We start from the raw sequence: 22,375 nt of genomic DNA, 5'->3' as shown, positions 1-22,375 counted from the left end.
TGAATCCTTTGCTGCTGGACGCAAAATTGCCTCTTCCCCTGGCATGACCTCTCTGTATCATGTTTATGAGAAACCTGTCGTTTTCTGTCCCCTTGTTTTGCTCATGGTTTTCTCACAATCGGTTATTATTATTATTATTATTTGGATGAGACTCAAGATCTCCTCGCCAGTGATCTTCATCCTCTACCCTTTCCAAGAATGCAGAAAAACTTCTATGGCTACTTCCGACATATCGCTTAGAATCCTCAGGCAGTTTCTTCCAAAGTTCCCAAACGGTTTCAGATTCAGTTTGTCTGGTTTTCAAGTGAATTAGTTTTTGGTACAAAGATTCACAAAATTCTTTTATAGTTTGTCTACCTCTAATGTCATACAACCTGGCCAGTATGAATTCACGACAGAAATGGTCTTGTTTCTGTTCTGACCAATATTTGTTGATGAATTTCTGTTTAAAGTCTTCAAAAGACATCTGATTTGTGTCCAAGTTTAGTCCCCATCTTTTCGCAACACCTGTTAAAGCACTGATCATAATATTGATCTTTTCCTGGTCTGTCAAATATTCAGGGAAATTCCTTATGCAATTCTTTACGAAATCAAGGGGGTGCCAACCGTTATACCTTTTGGCAGGATCGAATTTTTCTTCACCCTCTAAGATTTTATTGTAAACTACTTTCTCAGTAATATGATTAGGATTTTCTCTGAATTTCTTTTCCAAGTCATTCACTTGGTATTGGATTTGGGAGGTGCTGTGTTCACACTTCTTTTCGCAAGTGGCAATCTGTTTGGACCGTTCCCTGCCTGTTTCTGTCACTGACTGTTTAATATATGCAAACTCAGTGTTGCATTCTGTTAATATTTCGGATTAAATACCGAATACTTTTTCATCCACTTTGTTAATAACTAATGGCTCTACTTGATCTTGAATTTTTAGCATTCCTGAATCAAATCTTTCATTAATGTCATCGATCTGTCTTTGTACATTGGCAATATTACCACTGATGACATTAATTTCACTTTTAAGGTTTCTGATCTCATTACTCACTGTGCCTACCCTTGAGTTGACCCCTTCAATTTGTTTACTGAGTTTGGTCCCTTGCATTTCGATCTGTTTACTCTGTGTTTGCTCAAGAGTCCTAATTTGATTACATTGTGTTTTAATTCGGTTATTAATGTCACTTCCCTGTGCTGCAATTTGGGGCAGACAGCATTTTGAACAAATCTGTCATATTTGGTGCCCTTTCACTTTTCGATTCTGTCGCATTTAAATTTTGCTTCCCTTTTTACTTTTGGTGAGTCAAACATGTCTCTTGCCTCATTCGCATAATCAATCTCTTCAATAACATCGTCTGTCTTATCTTGTTTAGTACGAGCAATATTCATGGCTTGGATCTGTTCATTTATGTTAGAGTGAAATTCTATGTAGTTTAGTTCGTGCCTGGCATCATCTATGAATGCGCTATTCGAACTACTGTCAGTATTGCATTTCGCCCACTCCCTTCTTGCTTGTCTGGATTCATTTCGAGTTTCTTGTCCATTCTAGTTACTATTATATTAAGACATCTTTCACTTTCAATCTTAGCTAACTTCTTACTATTTATTCCCTCAAATTGATTGCAAGTTTGTGCCGCTGGACGTTTTATGTTCACTTCACTTATGTAAAACACTTAATACTTATGCTTTTTTTCCAGTCTCTAGCTGTAAAATCAACAAATGTCCTTGGTTTGCTACAAACCATGCCCCAACAGAACAAATAGTCCTGTACTCTGCACTGTTTGATACTATATTAATAACCAATTATGGTATTCAGATGCAGTATAGTGTTACCCCCAGAGAGGATTTTTGCAAAATTGACTGTGAAATGCCTAAAGGGTTTTGCTTATGGGGCATGAAATTGAAATTACGTAAACACACTGAAGGCAACTTATCCAATTTAGAAACTGTTTTAACTAGTCAAACTTGCTCAGATGCAATAGAATACAGTTGCCAGCCTATTTAGTCATAGAAATCTGTAACATTTCTTTTAAAGAAAAAGTAAACAGTCTTAGTGGAAAAACACGGCCTATACTTCTTTCCCACAAAAGTGCAATGAACCCAATCACAGACAAAAAAAAGTGGTAAAGTGGATACTAACAGTTATTGTAAAACATGCCTGTCCTCCCAAACACAAAAGACACTGTTACACTCATCAATTTTAAATACTTTGTCGAACCTGATTAACTTCATCAACACAACAAAGGCAAGCCAATACAAAACTGGAAATTGGGCATGGGTCCAGTCTTATTTTGTCAGATATTTTCTACACAACACAAATTAAATTAAATTTCACTTGCATAAATATTCACACTTTTCTTTAAAAGCAAAGAAGTAACTGTATTCATGGATAATGTTATTGGGGTAACTTTACCTTCAGTGAGAATAAAACAATAAATGGGTGCGCTCATAAACTGATATTACAATTTTTAGCACACAGTGTGCACAAAACTCAACATAAATTTCAAGAGTCGTGAGAATATTCATTAATCCAGTAACTTTATGTATTTTTAGCAACTTTCAAGGGGAGGGGGGGGGGGGGGGGGAGGGGGTGTCCTTAATCTTGACCACTGTTGTAAAGCAAACTAACACACTTTCATGAACTATTTAAAGAATGCCAACTTTTGGAATTTTGACTCACCTTGTATGCATTTTTATAATAGATTTTACAGTAAATATGTTCACCAGGTATTGCATTTCAAACCAATCTTTAAGAACATTTACGTTAAAGCTAACCTCAAAATGGTTTGCTGTCTATTAGTTATCATCATAGTTCTTTGCTTTTGAAACCAGAAGTTAAGCAAGTAATTTTAAAAGTCCACAAAACTTTAAAATAAATTAGTTCAATCACCGGGAGGCTTTCAAAAAAGCTACACTTACTTCCTCCTCAACTTTACCAAAATGCACAGCAATTTTTGATAGCCTTTTTCACTCAGTTTCAAACAAAATCAATCAAATAATTGTCTTTCTTTTTGATTATCATTTCTCACAATCTAGATACTCAGAAATCATAGTTCAAAAGATGATCCTGATACATGATATGATAGGGGAAAAAAATCAAGGTAGGTACATAAATTTTGGTAAAGTTACCTTGTATTTGCACATACTAAATGTGCTGATCTATCACTTAAGAAATCTATGATTCCTCCTCTTTGTTACAGTGATTGTGCAATATTTGTGGCGAGTATACAATGGCAAATGGACTTGCAGTTGTAAAGTTACCTTGTATTTGCTCATGCTAAATGTGCTGATCCATCACTTAAGAAATCTACGATTCCTCCTCTTTGTTACAGTGATTGTGCAATATTTGTGGCGAGTATACGATGGCAAATGGACTTGCAGTTGTAAAGTTACCTTGTATTTGCACATGCTAAATGTGCTGATCCATCACTTAAGAAATCTACGATTCCTCCTCTTTGTTACAGTGATTGTGCAATATTGGTGGCGAGTATACGATGGCAAATGGACTTGCAGTTGTAATTGATATGCTCTGTTATTTTCCTCATGGTGACGAGATTTTATAATACTTTCAGGCCACAGAGCAGTATGAAATCCATTCATCCACTCGAGGCTTTGGTGTAATAAATCCAAAGACTAAAAGCCTCACTTGGCACCTGCACAATGCACCAGCTGCGAACTGTGCGGTAGCTAGTCTCCACTGACTCTCATATCCACCTTCTTTGCTCGCACCAATCGCAATTTGCACGCTAAATAACTTCTGTTGTAGAGGGTAACCACTCCATCTTTTACCATAACATGAACCAAGAGCCCTAAGTGTGGATCAGCAGTTACAAAGCGCAAGTACACATTTTTAAGCAAACATTTCATTTACCCATAGTAACAAATCAATACAAAATTATTTAACCAAAATCATCCATTTCTAAATACAAACAAAACCATTAGTCATTAAAGAGAAAACATAGTACAACACATCAAAGAGCACATATTAAAGAAAATACCCTTTATGCAAGGCATAATTAAGAAGAAGAAAAAAATTACACAATATCTTACTGTGGTGTTAAAACTTGAATGCCTTCATCAAGATTTTGCAAGATGAGAAGCAGCTTTTTTCTGATTTGATGGGAAAGTGGATGCATTTAAAAGAAAGTCACAGTGTGGAAAGGGCAACTTCTGACAAAGAACACCGTCCATTTCCTTAAGCACTCTGCTGTTAAAGAAAATGTGAATTTGGAGAATTCTTTGCATTGGTTTTCTAAAAGATTTCAGGACATATCTGTTTTTGAGAGCATCTGCCATTTTAGCAGAAAGTACCACTGTGCATATTCTGATGGAACTCACGTATCTCTGTAATTCCTCTTAAAAGACAATTCTTTTACATGAAAACTTCGGAACTCCTGAAAAATTTTAATCACAGAACTTCCCCATCTCCTTAAAGAGGCTGCACAAGTGATTAAAATATCCGTGTGAAAGATGTTTTTATTTATTTTTTATTATTATGAGACTAAATAAGTCCTGATTACTTGGCAACCTGGATGACAAAAATAGGCGAAACTATTAGGTTGGTGCATAAGTACATAGTGTTTGGTATTTTGGGTGGTATGAGTTCATTTATTGACTGTCATTCTTTATTTGTAGTTCACCACTGATATTTGAGTTTACATGTTGTCATTTGGAGATAGTGAACGGAGCTGTGAACACTAGAAAATGGAGTATCATGTGGAGCAATTGGAACATTTCTGACATGTTCTTTTGTTTGAGTCCAATAGAGAGGTGACAGCAGTGGAGGCACCCAGAAACATTGACACAGAGTATGACATTCAACAGAGCAGGGCAGGAAAATGGTTTTCTCATTTTAAGGAGGATTGTTTTGACATTAGTGACACTCCATGTTCAGAAAAAACCTTTCGAAGTTTCATGAAGGTCATTTAAATGCATTAATCCACAATGATCCACATCAGTATAAGCAAAAACTGGCAAATGTAATCAACTGTGATCATTCCACCATTGTGCAACATTAGTATGTAGTGGAGAAGGTTCAAAAATCACGTGGAGGGGCACCATATGCTCTAAGCCAAAATCAAAAAAATCTGCAGGTGGCTTGCAGTGGTTAACAAAAAAAAAAAAAAAAATGGAGAAGAGAGAGACCGTAAAAAAGGGAAAGAATGAAATGCAAATCGGACTTCGTATTACAGAAAAGCTATCGGACTTCGTGATTCGGAAAAGCTATTGTTGGGGTGGTCCTTGTGACGTTTTTGAGCAAAAGTTAAACCAATTTCCACTACAAAACTTAATGAAAAGAAACAGAGAATAACAAAACGTAACTGACAGGGGTAAGTGGCGTAGATAAATCATCCTTTACCAGGTTAACTTGTCTTCTTTCGTGCGGCGTCCAGGTCTTCAAAAATCTCCATTTCTGCGTGAAAAGTCGGCTCCGAAATCTTGCAATAAGTTTCATTGTCCAGGAATTTCTAATGCACACAAAAACCGTCTTGATATTAAATGCAATTTATTTTAGTTGCTTCTCTCCATCCTCCGAATTTCATAACAACTTCCACAATGTCTACACATTAATAAGTTTTTTCGTCTTAATCAGATCACGTCTGCCTTAAGCTTCGGCTATCAAGAGACAAATGAAACGGATAGAAAACAAAAACGAGTTACAATTTTTGTATTTTCTCTGCCGTCGAGCGCTCATACCGCAGCGACGGGATATTTTTTATCTGAGGGAACGAGTGTAGCGCGGCGAAATTCAAAGTCCCGCTACATCGCCCCCTCGACTGTCACGCTAAAACATTTAGCGTGGCAGGCTAGCAAACAATAGAATAGATATACCTAAATGTCTACTACACATATTTTCCCAGGAAACGCCACGTGCATACTTAGAGGATTATCTTTATCAATACTTGGTTTCTAAATCTATATACTATATAAACTTGTTACAGTTTTGACCCTTTTTAGACAATTAATATATATATATATGTTTACATAGTGTGTGTTTGAGCAAGCTGCTCACCAGCGCAGTTAATGTTGTGCGCTTCCAGCGTTGGTTTCCCAACGCATCTCTGGCAGCTTGTAGCCTTTGCGCATGCGCAATAGCATCACTGAATTTCGCGTGCGGCAGTTTCAAAATCGCTGTGTAATGACAGTCTTGAACAGTATTCACTTTCACACAGTGTTGATTACAAGTTGTTATTCCAGCATAAATGACGTGTTAAGTCCGGTGACACCATAAGATTGAGCGTGCGCGTGATCTGAAGCAACGTCCATGTCTTCTGTTACGACACAACACTCCAGGTCCTTGTGCGTTTTCTTGACTATTGTTCCCGGGGCATATATGGTCGATGTAGTTTTTAGCCTCCACATCGCCTACGACAGGTGCTGAGTTTATTTTCTCCAAAGCACCTGAAGGCCGGCCAGGAACAACGGCGTCGATGTTCGTAAAGGTAGGTGTATCATCACGTTGTTTACACTCGCCAACAAACGTTCAATTGCCGTGTGAAAACCCTCATTATCGTCGAAGTAAATTGCAGTTTATATCGATTTACAAACAGTTATTTGGTTTATGCACCACAAGTTTCACAAATAACACAAAATTCGTCGTTTATAATGTTCACAGTTTGCAACACTTTTTGCCATATTTACATTTTAACAAAGTTCACTGTGTCCCAACATGTTTACATCGTTAATTATGAAAGCTTATATTTCGTGGTCACATTTCAAAATATGTTGACAATATGCAAAGTTTTAACACATACACAAATATATATAAATTTACAATATATATGCATGTGAAATATTTACACTAAAAAAAATTATACTAAGTCCCATTGGCTTTCTTTTATTGGGGTTTATGATCATTTTGATTTTCTTTATTATTTTGACGTGCCAAGGGATATAAGACTTAATGTTTAAAGCACGGGCTTTCCTTCATTTATTATTTATTTATTTATTTCTTTTGATTCCATATCTTGGCTGGCTAGTGGTTAACCAGGCTTGTAATGCCATTAATATTCATGTCTTTTTATTCATACCTGAAAGTTTACTGTCACACAATATATTCTTACATTCCATAAACAAACAATACCCAGCTGCAGGAGGTGGTAGGAAGGAAAAAAAAAAGAATAGAATGGAAGAAACTATTCACTACCTATAAACTATCAAATCCTACAGCTAATACATAAAAAAGAATATAATACCTTATAACGTTTGCATCACCTTCAAGGGGTGTGTGAAAGGAGGTGCTTACAATTTACCAAACCATAGGTAAATGTAAGTGTCCTTACGTCAAGTCTGTGTAGCCTAACATCATGACAGACTCTCTGTTTGTGTTGTGATTGTTCATATGACTTAGTGTATTATACCTTAACAAATCCTTGCATGAGTGAATCGCATATCTGCTCAGTACATCTTCAATATCTCCACTTCTTGTGGATACCGTCTATACAAATGGAAAATGTATCTCAGAGATTGTCTCTCTCATAATGTGTATTATATGATAACATATCAAATTTCCTCTCAAGAGTTCAACCATGAACTTTCTTCTACTTTAGTGAAGGTTAAACATCATGTATGTGGTATATATATATATATCATTTCTATCTATAAATCATAAATAAAGAACATATTATTATAATTGACAGTAAAATGTCTTTCTCACTGTCCGTTGCTCGATGTCGGCTGCACGGATGGTCACTGCTCCTTTGCACTTACCTTGCATAGCCTGAAAAGTCAAATGTCTTCAATGTAGATGTAATTTTGTCATCTGTTCGCTTAAGTGGAGGTGTTGTACGAATCGCAAAACGGCCTTAATAACTCTATCTTTTGCTTCCTCAGGGTTTTCTGTTGTGTATAAAAATTTTTTTCTATACAAATGTATTCACATGAGGGCTGTGTAAAAACTATATTTCAACTTAAGTTCCTTAAAATATCATTCTCCTGTCTGAACACAAACTATAAATGTTTTCTTCCACACAGTGGCTTAACAAAACTTAACAAAAGGTTACCAAGTTACACTTCTGCCATAAATTAAAGCTAATGTGTTTCCAAGCTACATTCTTATCACACTTATTTCCACAGCTGTAATCATCATTATGTTCACTCTGCTTTTCTTGCATTTGTTCATTTTCAAGCGCACAGAAAATAGATTCACATTTAGTGTCTTGTACTCACGTGTTCTAACTCATCACAAATGTTTTCTTTCAAACTGAAATTCTTATATAATCTTAAAGATGTAGACTGTTTACTCACTTCTCTATGTAGCACAATATTACCAAAACATTCTCACTCATATATATATATATATATATATATATATATATATATATATATATATATATATATTCCTCATCAAACATTAATATATCACATACGTGGGGCCATTTGGCACTTCCATTATCATAAAACTCCAATAATATTTTCTTCAAATAATCTGTCTCCATCAACTACTTCACAGTAACTTACCTTCTTATATTGACTTAAAAATTAACTCATTCATACTGATCACTCATTCTTACGTCCTCATTCATTCTGCTACATACCTACGTCATTACTGATCTCAATAGCTATTATCTCCTGTCATTATAGTGCCTTGAAATAACTAACTAGTTGTTGATTCACCTTATAATTTACAATTAACAACCAATGTAACATGTGTAGATCTCATTCCCATATGAATATCTTTTCTCATTCAGTAAGTGTACTCACCTGGGTTTACATCCTCTTCATAACTATGTGTACAAGTGTAACTGCAGTATACAATTTCCATAAATGAATGTTTGTGTTCTTAGGCTGTATAACTTAATGTTCATGTATTCAATACAAATATCTATGATCTCGTTTTCACAGCAACTTGCTCATGTTCAACTTAGTTATTATTATATTATGTTGTTTTAGTGCACAAAGGGTTTCAAATGTCTGTGGGGATGCAGCCCCCTTGGCTTGTGAGATAACGGGTATTCTAGGTAGTAACAACCTGGGTGAGGTATGCTTGCTATTCTGAAAGGACCTGAATATAATAGCTGCCATTTTCTGTTCAGTTGTTTTAACTTTGTAGACTTGGGATGTGAACGCAAAATAACAAGGTCATAACCTGATGGGTTTGTTAATTCCTGTTCTGCTGTCATTTTGTCGTCGTACCTGAGGAAACAAACAGTCTTAGCCGTTGCGCTCTTACAACACCTCACGACCGAAGCACGAGCGCTTAGCCCGGTCGTCGACTGTTTTCCGTCGTCTGCTGTGTTTGGCGGGGTTCATTGACCAGCTCCACTATGTTTACATTCCGGCCGGTTGGCGCCCACGCGTCAGCTGATGGCGCGCCGCAATTGTTATTGCTACTTCGTGGCGGGGAGTGTATAACTGTACTGGGGAGCGGCGGCGGATTCCGTGGAGGGTTATGATTTGTCATGCGTGAATGTTGTGTGTTCCACATATTCTGTCGGTGATTGTTGGGATTGTTATTGTTTTGATGGCAATTATGTCTGTTATATGGCATGTTACTGTTAAAGTAGCCAATTTGAATGGCGTGAATCGCCTCTGTAAACTACGTCCATTTGATCTAAGAAGTTTAAGAAAGTCTTAACGTCATTCTCCGGTACTCCTATTAATCTGTCTCGGTATGGAAAGGGTAAGTGGCTCTTTAAAGTGTCAATTATAGCTGGCAAGTCGGCTGGTTTGGACCAGTACAGTGTCTTGTCTAGGTACCTCTCAAAGTATTGTCTTAATGTCTCTTTTTTAGGGTCATAGGTCTCGGGGTTGCACACTTCTCTCCTTAGACTCTGTTGCTCATTCTCGGACCAGAATTCGTCCAAGAAGGCTTGTTCGAACTGTTCAAACGTAAGGCACCGCCGCTTCATAGCGGCACCCCACTTAGCTGCTCGTCCTCTCATGAGATTGGTGACGTATCTGATTTTATCGACTTCTGACCAATTACGTGGAAAAACACCGCCAAATGATCTAATAAACACAATAGGGTGGACTTTGCGCTTGTCCTCACTGGAAAATGTCTGGAAATACCCATGTCTTACAAACGTGTCATCGGCCATGCCGGTTGGCATAACTGTATTGATGTGATTTAGGTCACTTGCTACTCTAGGTGTGGTACCGTAATATTGCTCGTTTGGTGGAAAAGAAAGCGGCACATTGTAATTTTGATTTGAAATAGGTGATTCCACAATAAGTGTTCTGTCTGTGTCATTAGCCACGGTTTTAGCTGTTTTGTCGTTTCCTGACGATGCGTTTGCACCAATCGCCAAACACGGCACAACATTGTCTCGTAATTTTGTCACTTCGTCTTCTATGTGTTTTGTCTCGTCTTTAACATGTGTCTTTGTTTTTGAAAGTATGTCTTTTGTAATTGTTTCAAGTTTTTTGTCCAGATAGTCGTCACACAATTTACATTCGTGTACAATTCTTTCGGCCATGTTGGTGTCGTTTAGTGACGCGAGGTCCGCTCGATCTTCTAATTTTTCTATCTTTTCTTTGAGGTGGGTTTGTTCAAGAACTACCTTTGTGAGCTGTTGGGTAATATTTCCCACTTCTTCAGTCAGCTTTTCTTGGGTGGAGCTAGCTGAAGTGTGGGCCTGAGCTAACTCTTCCACACGGGTGTTCACGTCCTGCTGCACATTAACTATTTGAGTTAACTGATTCTCACATCGGGTGATATTGTTTTTTGTGAATGTAACCAAAGTTTCTTCCTGTTTAGTGACTCGATCGGATAATGTCTCAAATCGCTGGCTGAGCTTTTGAGTGGTGTTATTTAATTCTGTCATCTGTTTTGTCGTTCGTTCAAAATTTTCGGTCATAGTACGGTTTAATACGTCAAATTTTTCGTCGCTTTTATCTAGCCTTTCTTTAAAGTCCTGATCAAGTGCATCTAGTTTTGCGTCAACTTTCTGACTAACGTCTCGTTTCATGTCTGCAAATAACTCGAATAGTCGGTCCAGTTTGTCAATTTCTTGTTTTCGATTTGTGTCACATTGCTGAATTTGTCTCATATTCGGTTCTGACATTGATGTTAACAGCGCTGACGGTCTAGTCTCGCGTCCATTACACATTTCGTCATTTAAAGTCGCCATCTGTGTATTATCACAAATGTCGCGAGTTTGAGGCAAAATCATTGCATTGATCTGTGAATCGTAAGTCAAAAAGAGAATAATATGAGTCTGATTAATAAAGATTTGACTCAAATTTAGGTTGAAATATTTTCTCGTCGATGTAAATGATTGCTCTATTGCAAACAATGGTTGATAAAGATGCAACAGGGCGGACAAAATTTTTCGTAACAAATGACTGTTTGGCGGTCAAATTCACGATCTTCATATGCTACAACAATACTATAATTACCACAAACTACGATAGAGATAGATAATTTTGGAAAAATCTAGAAGAAAACTACAGGATGTGTGGAAAGTGAAATATGGATTCTGCAGTTGGCTATTGAATGTTTGAATGAAACATAATTGTGTGACTCACCATTAAATTTTCTGCCCTGCAGCGGCTGGTCAAACACTTCTGCGTAAATCGTATTCGTCAAAATGTGTATTTTCTTAATACATCTCCATCGGATAATCACCAAAAGGTCTCAAAATAACAGTTTTGCATCAATATATGCCATGAAAAGAAAACAGATTGAATTAGTTACAAAAATTCATTACAGTATTGTTGTATAATCATTTGCTTAGGTACAACAAAGTGTTTTAGTTACCCTTTAAAGTTCAGGATTTTTGATATTCTCTGTTGGGAAAAAATACAAATTAAAGTTTCAAATTTGCTCAAAAAAGACACATCCGAAAATTGCGTCCTGTCGCGGGAGCCAGTTGTAGTGGTTAATAAAAAAATAAATGGAGAAGAGAGACCGTAAAAAAGGGAAAGAATGAAATGCAAATCGGACTTCGTATTACAGAAAAGCTATCGAACTTCGTGATTCGGAAAAGCTATTGTTGGGGTGGTCCTTGTGGGGTTTTTGAGCAAAAGTTAAACCAATTTCCACTACAAAACTTAATGAAAAGAAACAGAGAATAACAAAACGTAACTGACAGGGGTAAGTGGCATAGATAAATCATCCTTTACCAGGTTAACTTGTCTTCTTTCGTGCGGCGTCCAGGTCTTCAAAAATCTCCTTCATTTCTGCGTGAACAGTCGGCTCCGAAATCTTGCAATAAGTTTCATTGTCCAGGAATTTCTAATGTACACAAAAACCGTCTTGATATTAAATGCAATTTATTTTAGTTGCTTCTCTCCATCCTCCGAATCTCATAACAACTTCCACAATGTCTACACATTAATAAGTTTTTTCGTCTTAATCAGATCACGTCTGCCTTAAGCTTCGGCTATCAAGAGACAAATGAAACGGATAGAAAACAAAAAAAGAGTTACAATTTTAGTATTTTCTCTGCCGTCGAGCGCTCATACCGCAGCGACGGGATATTTTTTATCTGAGGGAACGAGTGTAGCGCAGCGAAATTCAAAGTCCCGCTACAGGCTATATGTGCACCTCTGCTTGCTCATTGGCTCTCGTGAATAACAGTGACCATTCCTAACCTGTATCCTTACTAGTGATAGAAAGAAATGTTGTCTTTATGGTGGTTGTTGTTGTTGTTGTTGTTGTCGACTTCAGTCCTGAGACTGGTTTGATGCAGCTCTCCATGCTACTCTATCCTGTGCATGCTGCTTCACCTCCCAGTACGCACTGCAGCCTACATCCTTCTGAAACTGCTTAGTGTATTCATCTTGTGGTCTCCCTCTACCATTTTTACCCTCCACGCTGCCCTCCAATACTAAATTGGTCATCCCTTGATGCCTCAGAACATGTCCGACCAACCGATCCCTTCTTCTAGTCAAGTTGTGCCACAAACTCCTCTTCTCCCCAGTTCTATTCAATACCTCCTCATTAGTTATGTGATCTACCCACCTAATCTTCAGCATTCTTCTGTAGCACCAAATTTCGAAAGCTTCTATTCCCTTCTTGTCCAAACTATTTATCGTCCATGTTTCACTTCCATACATGGCTACACTCCGTACAAATACTCTCAGAAACGACTTCCTGACACTTAAATCTATACTCGATGTTAACAAATTTCGACCATCATCAGTTATTTTGCTCCCCAAATAGCAAAACTCCTTTACTACCTTAAGTGTCTCATTTTCTAATCTAATTCCCTCAGCATCACCTGAGTTAACTCGACTACATTCCATTATCCTCATTTTGCTTTTGTTGATGTTCATCTTATATTCTCCTTTCAAGACACTGTCCATCCTCTTCCAAGTCCTTTGTAATTCTGTCAGAGACAGCAATGTCATCGGCGAACCTCAAAGTTTTTATTTCTTCTCCATGGATTTTAATACCTACTCCGAACTTACCTTTTGTTTCCTTTACTGCTTGCTCAATATACAGATTGAATAACATCGGGGAGAGGCTACAACCCTGTCTCACTCCCTTCCCAACCATTCCTTCTCTTTCATGTCCCTCAACTCTTATAATTGCCATCTGGTTCCTGTACAAATTGTGAATAGCTTTTCACTTCCTGTATTTTACCCCTGCCACCTTCAGAATTTGAAAGAGAGTATTCCAGTCAACATTGTCAAAAGCCTTCTCTATGTCTACAAATGCTAGAAATATAGGTTTGCCGTTTCTTAATCTAGCTTCTAAGATAAGCCGTGTTCCAACATTTCTACAGAATCCAAACTAGTCTTCCCTGAGGTCGGCTTCTACCAGTTTTTCCATTTGTCTGTAAAGAATTTGCGTTAGTATTTTGCAGCTGTGACTTATTAAACTGATAGTTTGGTAATTTTCACATCTGTCAACACCTGCTTTCTTTGGGAATGGAATTATTATATTCTTCTTGAAGTCTGAGGTTATTTCGTCTGTCTCAAACATTTTTTTGCTCACCAGATGGTAGAGTTTTGTCAGGACTAGCTCTCCCAAGGCTGTCAGTAGTTCTAATGGAATGTTGTCTACTCCCGGGGCCTTGTTTCGACTTAGGTCTTTCAGTGCTCTGTCAAACTCTTCATGCAGTATCATATCTCCCATTTCATCTTCATCTACATCCTCTTCCATTTACATAATATTGCCCGCAAGTACATCGCCCTTGTATGGACCTCTATATACTCCTTCCACATTTCTGCTTTCCCTTCTTTGCTTAGAACTGGGTTTCCATCTGAGCTCTTGATATTCATACAAGTGGTTCTCTTTTCTCCAAAGGTCTCTTTAATTTTCTTGTAGGTTGGTTGGTTTGTTGGATTAAAGGGACCAGACTGCTACGGTCATCGGTCCCTTTTTCCAAATACAAAGAATACCCACAGAGAATAAAAACGAGGAACAGAGAATAAAAACGAGGAACAGAATAGATCACAGACGATACAGAACAAGAGAAACTTAGACAAAGACAAGACAAAACGAACTAAAATCACACAGCGTGTGACGGTGGTTGGCCGACCATAGAAATAAAAAAGGAAAAGCCAACCACTGAGAAACACATTAAAAATCAGTTTAAAATCTTAGGCCAAAGGCCAGAATCAACACAAAACAATAAAATAAAACCGAAACACTCAGATTAAATGATAAAATCCCCCTGCCCGAATAAAACATAAAACTAAGTCAGCCATAGCAGAGTCGTCTGTTAAAAGGGTAGGGAGCGTATCAGGCAGCGCAAATGTCTGCCTGACCACAGCTAAAAGGGGGCAGGCCATCAAAATGTGGGCCACTGTCAAAGCCGCCCCACAGCGACATAGAGGAGGGTCCTCCCGGCGCTGTAAATAACTGTGTGTCAGCCAGGAGTGGCCAATGCGGAGCCGGCAAAGAACTACTGAGTCCCTGCGAGTGGCTCGCAGGGATGACCGCCACACAGCCGTCGTCTCCTTGACAGCACGGAGTTTATTGCGCGTTGTCAGTTCGCGCCATTCATCGTCCCATAGCGCCAAAATTTTGTGGCGGAAGACTGCCCGCAAATCAGTCTCTGGGAGGCCAACGTCCAGAGATTGCTTACTGGTGGCCTCTTTCGCCAGGCGGTCAACATGTTCATTACCCGGGATACCGACAAGACCAGGGGTCCACACACAGACCACAGAGCGGCCGCAACGGGCAGGAGTATGCAGGGACTCTTGGATAGCCATCACCAGACGAGAACGAGGGAAACACTGGTCGAGAGCTCGTAAACCGCTCAGGGAATCGCTACAGATAACGAAGGACTCACCTGAGCAGGAGCGGATATACTCTAGGGCACGAAAGATGGCGACCAGCTCAGCAGTGTAAACGCTGCAACCATCCTGCAAGGAACGTTGTTCGGAATGGTCCCCTAGAGTGAGCGCATACCCGACACGACCAGCAACCATCGAACCATGAGTGTAAACAACGCCAGAGCCCTGATACGTGGCCAGGATGGAATACAAGCGGCGGCAGAAGGCCTCTGGAGGGACTGAGTCCTTCGGGCCCTGTGCCAAGTCGAGCCGAAGGCAAGGGCGAGGAACACACCATGGGGGTGTATGCAAAGTGGCCCGGAAAGGAGGTGGGACAGTGAAAACCCTAAGCCCAGAGAGAAGCTCTTTGACGCGGACCGCGATTGTACAACCAGACCGGGACCGACGTTCTGGCAGATGGACGACCGATCGCGGGAACAGGAGACGATAGTTTGGATGCCCGGGCAAGCTTAAAACATGGGTAGCATAAGCGGCTAGCAAACGTTGGCACCGTAACCACAGGGGAGGGACACCTGCCTCCACTAGCATGCTGTCCACAGGGCTGGTGCGGAAAGCACCAGTGGCAAGCCGTATGCCGCTGTGTAGGATTGGGTCTAGTACCCGCAGCGCAGATGGGGATGCTGAGCCATAAGCCAGGCTCCCATAATCCAGACGGGACTGGATTAACGCCTGGTAGAGCCGTAGGAGAGTAGATCGGTCGGCGCCCCACGTGGTGTGGCTAAGGCATCGCAGAGCATTTAGATGCCGCCAACATGCCTGTTTAAGCTGCCGAATACAAGGCAGCCAAGTCAGCCGGGCATCAAAAACTACACCCAAAAACCTGTGTGTCTCCACCACAGCAAGGAGTTCGTCGGCAAGATAAAGCCGCGGCTCAGTATGGACTGTTCGGTGCCGGCAGAAATGCATAACGCGGGTCTTGGCAGCCGAAAACTGAAACCCATGCGCTACAGCCCAAGACTGCGCCTTATGGATAGCACCCTGTAGCTGACGTTCAGCAGCTGCAATGCCAATAGAGCATTAGTAAAGGCAGAAGTCGTCAGTATACAGGGACGCTTGGACAGACGTCCCCACCGCCGCAGCGAGCCCGTTAATGGCTATTAAAAACAGGCTGACACTTAAAACAGATCCCTGTGGCACACCGTTCTCGTGGACGGGGGAGGAACTATGAGAGGCCGCGACTTGCACGCGGAAGGTACGATACGACAGAAAATTGTGGATAAAGATCGGCAGAGGGCCCCGAAGACCCCATTCATGAAGTGTAGAAAGGATGTGATGGCGCCATGTCGTATCGTACGCCTTCCGCATGTCGAAAAAGACAGCGACCAGGTGCTGACGGCGGGCAAAGGCAGTACGGATGGCCGACTCCAGGCTCACCAGATTGCCGGCGGCGGAGCGGCCTTTACGAAAGCCACCCTGAGATGGAGCCAGAAGGCCCCGAGACTCCAGTACCCAATTCAAGCGCCGGCTCACCATCTGTTCATGCAACTTGCAAAGAACGTTGGTGAGGCTAATGGGACGGTAGCTGTCCACCTCCAGAGGGCTCTTTCCAGGTTTCAAAACCGGGATGACAACGCTTTCCCGCCATTGCGACGGAAACTCCCCCTCGACCCAAAGACGGTTGTAAAGATCGAGGAGGCGCCGCTGGCAGTCCACTGAAAGGTGTTTCAGCATCTGACAGTGGATGCCATCTGGCCCAGGAGCGGTATCAGGGCAAGCGGCTAAGGCACTGCGAAATTCCCACTCACTGAATGGAGCATTGTAAGATTCTGGGTGGTGGGTGCGAAACGAAAGGCTCCGACATTCCATCCGCTCTTTAATGGAGCGGAAGGCACGGGGGTAAGTCGCAGAAGCGGAATTCATAGCAAAATGTTCTGCTAAGCGGTTTGCAATGACGTCGGAGTCAGTACAAACTGCTCCATTCAGTGAGAGCGCAGGGACGCTGACCTGCGATGGAGTGACATGGAGGCCAATGGTGGACACATACCGCTCCCAGCACTCCTCCTTGCCTTCGCGGATAAGGATGCGGGCCCGCGCACGCAGCCGTTTGAAGGTGATGAGGCGTTCAACGCAGGGATGTCGCTTGTGACGCTGGAGCGCCTGCCGGCGATCTTTAATCGCTTCAGCTATCTCAGGCGACCACCAAGGCACAGCCCTCCGCCGAGGGGACCCAGAAGAACGGGGAATGGCAGATTCGGCGGCAGTAACGATGCCGGTGGTGACCAATTGAACCACCGCATCAATGTCATCACTAGAGAGAGGCTCAATAGCCGCAGTGGAGGAAAACAAGTCCCAGTCAGCCTTATTCATAGCCCATCTGCTGGGCCGCCCAGAAGAGTGACATGGTGGCAGTGACAGAAGGATCGGAAAGTGGTCACTACCACACAGGTCGTCATGCACTCGCCATTGGACAGACGGTAAGAGGCTAGGGCTGCAGATGGAGAGGTCAATGGCGGAGTACGTGCCATGCGCCGTGCTAAAGTGTGTGGAGGAACCATCATTTAAAAGCGAAAGATCGAGCTGTGCTAATAAATGCTCAATGGTGGCACCTCGACCTGTCGCCACTGAACCACCCCACAGAGGGTTATGGGCGTTGAAGTCGCCCAGTAGCAAGAAAGGTGGCGGCAATTGGACTATCAGAGCAGCCGGGACATGCTGCGCGACAGCACCATCCGGTGGAGGGTAAAGACTGCAGACGGTAACAGCCTGTGGCATCCACACCCGAACAGCGACAGCCTCTAAAGCTGTTTGTAGAGTCACAAACTCGCTGTGAAGAGAGTTAAGGACATATATGCAGACGCCACCAGACACCCTTTCATAAGCTGCCCGGTTCTTATAATAACCCCGATAGCCACGGAGGGCGGGGGTTCGCATTGCTGGAAACCAAGTTTCCTGAAGTGCAATGTAGAGAAAGGGTGAAGGCTGATAAGTTGGGGGAGCTCAGCTAGATGGTGGAAGAAACCGCTGCAGTTCCACTGGAGGATGGTATTTTCCATGTCTGTGAAAGGCATGACGGGACTGGGAAGGCAGATTACTCCGCTGGGTCACCTGCTGCCTCCGATTGAGCACCTGTGCTAGTGCTATCCATGGCGTCTGAGGGACCCGTGAGATCGAGGTCCTCAGCGGACGCCAGAATCTCCACCTCGACCTCAGACGCAGAGCTGGAAGGGTGCGGTGGGGTGGCTGCCACCGCGAGTGCTTTGGGCGTAGAGCTCTTCTTCTTGGATTTCTCACGCTGCTCCTTGGGTTTAACTGGCTGGGAGGGCTTCACTGATTCAGTCTCCGGGACTGAGGAGGATCATGAAGCCCTTCGACCAGCTGATTGTGGGCACTTACGCCACTGTCGGTCGTCAGTCTTCCCACTGGCGGGAACCTGGGAAGGGAGGGACCCAAGGGACCCCTTGCGAGCGTGAGAAGCCGAAGAAGGCGGACACTTCTCCGGCTTAGAAGCAGGGACGGACGTCCCTGATGGGGGGGATGGAGTTGCTCCTGAGGTAGGTGGCGCAGGAGCAACCCGGTGGGTAGTGCCCACCACTGGCAAGGGGGCAGGAGGAGTTGTACCACTCATCGATCCGGCCGGAAGTCGCGAAACTGATGGGGCGAGCACAGGTGTTGTAGCAGCGGCGTAGGACGATGTCATTCTCACAGGATGTAATCGGTCGTATTTCCTTTTGGCCTCAGGATAAGTCAGTCGGTCCAGGGTCTTATATTCCATGATTTTGCGTTCTTTCTGGTAGATTCTGCAGTCGGGCGAGCAAGGTGAATGGTGCTCCCCGCAGTTGACACAGATGGGAGGCGGGGCACATGGAGTATCGGGATGAGATGGGCGTCCGCAATCTCGACATGTGAGGCTGGAAGTGCAGCGGGAAGACATATGGCCGAACTTCCAGCACTTGAAGCACCGCATCGGGGGAGGAATATAGGGCCTGACGTCACACCGGTAGACCATCACCTTGACCTTTTCCGGTAACGTATCACCCTCGAAGGCCAAGATGAAGGCACCGGTAGCTATCTGATTTTCCTTCGGACCCCGATGAACGCGCCGGACGAAATGTACACCTCTGTGCTCTAAGTTGGCGCGCAGCTCGTCATCAGACTGCAAAAGAAGGTCCTTATGGTAAATAACTCCCTGGACCATATTCAAACTCTTATGCGGTGTGATCGTAACAGCAACATCCCCCAACTTGTCACAAGCAAGTAACCGTCGCGACTGGGCAGAGGATGCAGTTTGTATCAGGACCGATCCAGAGCGCATTTTGGACAAGCCCTCCACCTCCCCAAACTTGTCCTCTAAATGCTCGACGAAGAACTGAGGCTTTGTGGAGAGAAAAGACTCCCCATCAGCTCTCGTACAAACTAAGAATCGGGGTGAATAACTGCTACTGCCATCCTGAGATTTACGTTCCTCCCACGGTGAGGCCAGGGAGGGGAACGTTTTTGGATCGTACTTCTGAGCGTTAAAATGAGCCCGAGAACGCTTAGAGACTGCTGGCGTCTGGCCACCAGCGAGAGACGATGTACCACGCTTCATTGCGGGTCATCCGCCCTGATGCCACCTACTCCGACCAAGGGCCCTCCCCACGGGCGCCACCCAGCCGCAGCAATAGCCACCTGGCAGGATGGCCATTGCCGGGAGTCCTGATGCCCCAGGGAGATGGGCATCTACTCCTTGGCATACGTGGGGAGTTAACGGCGCAGGCATCAGTAGAGCGATCCCTGTGTTGTCAGGGGGCTACAACCAAGAGGGTACATGGCGGCCCCACCACAACGGACTGGCTACCGTGCTGGATCTTAGGTGCAAAAATGTCCAAGGTCGTCGTCGCAGTTAAAAGCAACACTGCAGAATGCAGCGTGGGAATCGCACCCAGGGACATATCCTCGCCCAAGAGATGGAAAACGAGCGGGACACCAGTGCAACGACGAAAAAGCCGGCTAAAGGTCTCTGCTAAAGGATACAGTGCACCATGTAAGGCGCCCTTCCCCAATTGGCTCGCTCTTCGGAATAATTTAGAAAGATGGAGGTCAAGCCCGAGAGGGGACCATCACATAAGGCCGAAACATGTGAGACTCCTTTTAGTCGCCTCTTACAACAGGCAGGAATACCGCGGGTCTATTCTAACCCCCGAACCCGCAGGGGGGAATTTTCCTGTAGGCAATATCTATCTTACCCCTAGTGAGATAAGTCTCTACATCCTTACATTTGCCCTCTAGCCATCCCTGCTTAGCCATTTTGCACTTTCTGTCGATCTCATTTTTGAGACGTTTGTATTCCTTTTTGCCTGCTTCATTTACTGCATTTTTATATTTTCTCCTTTCATCAATTAAATTCAGTATTTCTTCTGTTACCCAAGGATTTCTATTAGCCCTCGTCTTTTTACCTACTTGATCCTCTGCTGCCTTCACTACTTCATCCCTCAGAGCTACCCATTCTTCTTCTACTGTATTTCTTTCCCCCATTCCTGTCAATTGTTCCCTTATGCTCTCCCTGAAACTCTGTACAACCTCTGGTTTAGTCAGTTTATCCAGGTCCCATCTCCTTAAATTACCACCTTTTTGCAGTTTCTTCAGTTTTAATCTACAGTTCATAACCAATAGATTGTGGTCAGAGTCCACATCCGCCCCTGGAAATGTCTTACAATTTAAAACCTGGTTCTTAAACCTCTGTCTTACCATTATATAATCTATCTGAAACCTGTCAGTATCTCCAGGTTTCTTCCATGTATACAACCTTCTTTTATGATTCTTGAACCAAGTGTTAGCTATGATTAAGTTATGCTCTGTGCAAAATTCTACCAGGCAGCTTCCTCTTTCATTTCTTACCCCCAATCCATATTCACCTACAACGTTTCCTTCTCTCCCTTTCACTACTGTCGAATTCCAGTCACCCATGACTATTAAATTTTCGTCTCCCTTCACTACCTGAATAATTTCTTTTATCTCGTCATACATTTCTTCAATTTCTACGTCATCTGCAGAGCTAGTTGGCATATAAACTTGTACTACTGTAGTAAGTGTGGGCTTCGTGTCTATCTTGGCCACAATAAGGCGTTCACTATGCTGTTTGTAGTAGTTTACCCGCACTCCTGTTTTTTTTATTCATTATTAAACCTACTCCTGCATTACCCCTATTTGATTTTGTATTTATGGTAATATAAGGAAAAGAAGGAATAGTTGAGCCCAAACAAAGCAGCAGGTCATCATATAAAGCCCTGTGTGCATCCATGCAAGATAATGTTATGCATCTGGAGGAACAGCAAGAGTGTGCACTATAAATTGCTTCCCCATGGTGTTACCATCACTGCTGACATTTCTTGTCAACAACTGAGATGTTTTGGCGATGCAGTCCGAAAACAACGATCAGGAAGTGTGCGTGATAACACCTGACTGCAGTTTGCTAGACTGACAAAAAAAGCTACACAGGTGTCGGGAAGTCATTCCACACACATCTTATTCACCTGATCTTGCACCCTCACATTTCTGCTTTTTCTCTCCTTATCGAACAACCTTCAAGGAATTTCCTTTGTGGATGAAAATGCACTCCAAATGTGACTGGATGAGTTCTTCAACTCAAAACCACAAGATTTCTAGAGTCATGGAATCGAAAAACTACCCCAGCATTGGCAGAATGTTATAAATAGTGAATGAGAATATATTACCGATAACTAACCTCTCTTTTATGTGTATCTGTTATGTTTATTAAACTTATGGAAAGTGCTACAAACTTATGCACCAAACCAATATCTGCGTCTGTCAGGATGCTGATCTTTTGTGCCAGATGTAAATTTTATTGTGTCTTCAGTGAACAAAAAATAATTACATAATGGTGAAAATTTGGTTTGGTTGTTGAGAAATGCAGCTACTGCAATGTCAGTAGAGTAGTTCTAGATAGTACAATTTGATTCTAATTACACATGAAATAAACATTTATTCTGCCCCCAATGATGTGCTCAGAGTTTTTATTTTCTACATAAAAGCTTAAATGTTACAGAGAAATGTAACATACACAGTATTGCTAGTGTAAAGCAGTTAACCCAGTTATTATTTTTCGAAGTCTATTCTCTGGTACAAACAGTGAGTAGCAGTGTGATAGTGGCAATGTAATAGTGCTTTTCACTGTGAGATGTTTAGAGCTTTAGGTTTTTGAATTTACTAATACAATATGAAACCAAGGCACATGCAAGCTGTTGAATGTTCTCTA

The sequence above is a fragment of the Schistocerca serialis genome, chromosome 2 (genome assembly GCF_023864345.2).
Source record: "Schistocerca serialis cubense isolate TAMUIC-IGC-003099 chromosome 2, iqSchSeri2.2, whole genome shotgun sequence".
Lineage (NCBI taxonomy): Eukaryota > Metazoa > Arthropoda > Insecta > Orthoptera > Acrididae > Schistocerca > Schistocerca serialis.
This window is presented reverse-complemented; position numbering follows the sequence as displayed.